Raw genomic sequence first — 4,780 nt, forward strand, 5'->3', positions numbered from 1 at the left:
TTGATTGATTGATTGATTTATTGTATTGTTTGAACATTTGAACATTAAACATTCACTTGACAGTTCACTACTAAAGACGTGCTGATTTTTATCAACTTTTTTGAATGGCGTACCAGCAATGACTGTTGGTTGGAATGGTGATCGTTTGATTTATTGAATGATTGATAGTTCCTTGACTGACCACATTCAGATACATAATATAGTAGAGCCACGACCTGTCGTCAAAGTTACATGGTGTCCCACCAGATATAATCGCCTGGCGTGTCTTACTGATAAGAGCTCCGTCATAAAAGTATATTCGATAGAGCACCTTGGTATGTAGACTCTCTATACCATATTCTAGAATATTGTTATAACACATTTAGTTTTATATGTGATAATGATAAAATATTTTAATAGTCAATTAAATAATAGTTGTTTATTTTAATTGCATTTGTAACTGGAATATACTAACACTGAACAATTCATATTTGTCCTCTATATACTATTATAAATGTCGTATTCAGATATATTACTGATATTAAGATTATCTGTTATTACAGATAAAGAGATGGAACATAATGAAATGAACTTACAGAGTAAGTACTGTAGAATTATTTTACCATGACTGTATTTTTGATCTGAAAATTTGTTATATTTTTAGGATTGCTCAAATAAATTTTTTTTTAGAGTTACTCTTAAACAGATCATTATATCATCAATGGTATAATATTTGGGGAATTTGAAATTCTTTGTTGGGTTCTCATCCCACAGCAGAGATGTGTATAAGAGACAGGTATATAGAAATGAAAGATTGATTGAAAGCTAGAAATTGTGACAAGTTTTTATGAGGCTACCAGGAATAGGAGGTAAAATATTAATAATATGACACTGAATAATTGACAAAATGGGTGTCATTACAGGCAGAGAAGCTGACAAGACTAAGAAGCTACCAGGGTTAGCAGATGGTCAGGGTACAGTTAGTAAACCTTTGGCTGAGTTCGGTTCTCCTGGTGAGATCATCCACTCGATGCAGTGGCTCATCAGCGACCCCACTTGCTTTTTAGCTGGTATTGGCAGTAAGCATATCCGTTTGTATGACATCAGAGGTGAGCTACTGGTTTTTTTTTTATTGATTATGTAAAATAGTATCCTATAAATCATTTTCTCAGTCTGTTTTAAATATGATTATATCAATCGGTCTCATAATAAATTTGATCTTGTATGGAGAATTCCTCTACAAATTGTAGAGGTCAATGTATCTGTTGTAATACTATAGTATATTATGAGAAATGTGTATTGTACCCATTGAGATATCATAGCATATAATTAATGTATTATCTGTATTTATAAATTTCTATTAAACATTTTTTGAAGATTGGTTGTAATAATGGACTACTGTTGGTAAATCTGTATGACCCTTTTTGAAATCGGAGAGTGGGGCTTAGACAACTGTGGCCCCACATCAGCCCAGCAGCCACAGGGTAGCTAGCTTACCAATTTGTCAGGATACCCAGTGGCAAGCCCCTCGATGGTTCCCGACTAATATTTTCTTTTTCTTGCATATATAAGCAATAATACATGGATCTAACAGCCTCTATAACATAAGTCCAACAAATATTAAGTAATAACAGTGTATTAGATTTGGATGATAGTATTTGTTTGTATGATTTAACCTTTGATTTAATCAAGTGCAGTTGAAACTATAAGAAAGCTTTATGTCTGTCTCTTATACACATCTGGTAAATCATTTCTTCAAATCAATCAAACCAAATGTTAAGTTTGAGGGTCACTAATAATAGTGTACAACAAAATTAATGGATGGATATAAGAAGCAAGTATAGTTGTATTCCGTATAGAATCTGAAATCTTTTATGGTAATTAATTTCTTCAGGCATGAGACAGAAGCAGATTTTGTGAAATTTATTGACTTTTGTTTCTTACTGTATGCTGTGAAAAAATGCCTGTTTATGCTGTATCGTCTGAGATGCTGTTGTGCTGAAGTGTGGCCGCTGGGCATGCCATTATTTATTTGAGTAAACACCCCGGGCCATTTATTGTTGAAGGGTTTTTGAGGAGGAATTTACTCAACAAAGGAATTTATTCGTGGGAGGCCTTTATTTGTTCTGTGTAAAATCGATGCGTATATACAGTCTCAAATAAACATCCTTTTTCACTGTAAATGTGGAACTAAAACACATAATACCGTCAAATATGTTTTATGCGTGATCAAAGCCTTATTGATCCCAACCAGGTTTACAAAAACTTTAATTCTACTGGATTAGAACATAATAGACTTTTGAGAATGATGTTGCTTCCATTAGAACTGTATACAGTCTGTCTCTTATACACATCTAGATGTGTATAAGAGACAGTCAGAGGTCAAGGTTAGTTTTGTCTTACTTTCGTTTCTTGCGAATGTTTTTGTTGTTTCTTAAGTTGTGAAAATTGCTATGCTTCATTATGGTTGAGCGCTTTCAAGTTTTCAGGTTAGAATGTCTTCCCATTGTTCTTGAAACAATGCAGAAAAAGTATTAAATGGTTTTTAGTGGAATTAACTAAAAAAAAAGATGTGAAATAATGGTTTATTAACGATTTCCAGAACTAAGAATTTAAGACACGAATAATTTAATCTTCAATTGTTGATTTATAGCGAAATAATTTAATTTTTTAGGCCATTATTCAAACTTCCATATTCTATGGCTCATTTACTCAATACTGGCTTGTGGGACGAAATTAGTCATTTTGTCATGTTGTGCCTCATATGGGATTTTTTTTGCAAACAGCTGATGGAGATATATTTAGTGCCATTGTGTAGCCAAAATATATCCTGATCACTTTTATTATTTTGTTTGAAAAAGTAGTTTTTGCTTTGGCTTTCGCTTCTCATTATCAGGTGAAATTACACTTTTTATGCATGTATTATAGTTTGGTTTAATTATAGGCCTATGTATTTAAAAAATCTTACACTAAATATGCATATGATTGTTTTTGTAGTGCTATGCTTGGCAACCAAAAGCCATCCCAGGAGTAAACCTGATCGGTGTGGGCATGTCAACCGGAAAGGTGCTTCTGACCTCATTTGACCAGGAGTCAACACCAGATTTCACAGGATTAGTGGGACATGAATTCAATCCTAAACATGGCCGTCCTTGTCACTTACTAGAGTGGAACTCATCTGAAACTAATCTAGTAAATCACATTTATTGTATTTACTTAATGTACAGTGTTTAAAAGTAGTCAATATTGATAATGTTCATAATCAACCAATAAAAATAAAAAAACACGATTTACTTGGATCTTTCAATATTGTTTCTTAATAACAACTGCTTTCTTATGGACCCTCTATTCCTTACTTCTTATAAAGTATACATAGTAATGTAGCAGTATGTTAAAACAAACCATTCATAATGCAGACGATGATATAAGCAGTTTTAGTGTTTGTTTTATACTTTGACTTTTGACATATTCATGTGCAGCTGTCTCTTATACACATCTAGATGTGTATAAGAGACAGCAATATGGCCCATGCGTATGTTATAGAACGCAGTACACTCTTCAGGAAAGAGTAGGGGATTGTCTCCCAGTGTACTGCCCAATTCACCACCAGAAGGAACCAACTGGAAACAAGCCTTCGGACTTCGTGGGTTATCCTTGGTGCGATGCACACCGAAATACCCCTATCCTATCCCTTAATTTTAATCTAATCAACCAACAGCAAAAACATTATCAATTGATTCAATTCTATTCAATTTCTTTTATTGGCATGTTGGATGGTCGAGTGGTAATGAGCAGGGCAACATACAGTCATAATTTAATTTGGTTGGTGTTAGAACAAGTCTTCTCGGATAAGGACTATAAACCATAGGCCCTGTGTACAAAATTCGGCTCATGTGCACTTTAAAAGAACCCAGTACATTTTTCTGGCACCGGTTTATTGGGAAGCTCAGATACAAAGAGACACTTAGGAGAGAAGCAAGAAGTAAAAGCTAATCCACACTTAGAGCACTTTCAGACCATTTCTGTATAAAGTGCTATATAAATCCAAATAGATTTTTTTTAGTAATGCTACGATTTTATTTTTGAGCTAATATCCATAAAAACAAAGCAGATAAAAAAAAAAATGTAAGGTCGAATGACCTGCATACCCCACCCTAACTGGACTATAGGGATGTTACTCCACTTAGGTTATGACACCAAATTCATGCCCTGAAGAGCCTTGCTCAAACTCTGCCAGTGTCAGGTTTTAATTATAGTTGGATAACTTCGCTTCTTGAATATTAACCCTCAAATGTAACAGATACATACAATTTAACAATTACATCTTGGTACTATCGCTGTACTGGGCTGCTGTGTATAAACCAGGGGCTAGCCAGCATTTCCAATTATTATTATACAATTTAAAATACAAAAAAATCTTCAATATCAATTTTTAAAAATATACAGAAATTGAAGTTGAACAATGCATAAAATTTTATAAATTTCAGGAATAATTAAGCCTATCACAAAAAAAAAGAAGAAAAAAAAACAACATGCAAAAGGAAACCAGGAAAAATGTAAAAAACAAGACAAGGAGAACAATCAAAAAGAACATGAAAAACAATCATTTGGAAAACAAGGGAAACTTAAAAAGAACAATCACACAAGAGGAGAAAAGAAAAAACATTAAAAAAAAAGCAAAAAAAAAAATTGCACAAACTTGGACTGAGAAAATAAATACAATTTCATAAATAAAATATATATCAAAACGGCTGAACATAAAATTACAATCAAATTAGAGGGAAAATTTCATTAATAATAA

Source organism: Anneissia japonica, unplaced genomic scaffold (genome assembly GCF_011630105.1).
Source record: "Anneissia japonica isolate Jap-2015-1 unplaced genomic scaffold, ASM1163010v1 scaffold284978_len400890_cov162, whole genome shotgun sequence".
NCBI lineage: Eukaryota > Metazoa > Echinodermata > Crinoidea > Comatulida > Comatulidae > Anneissia > Anneissia japonica.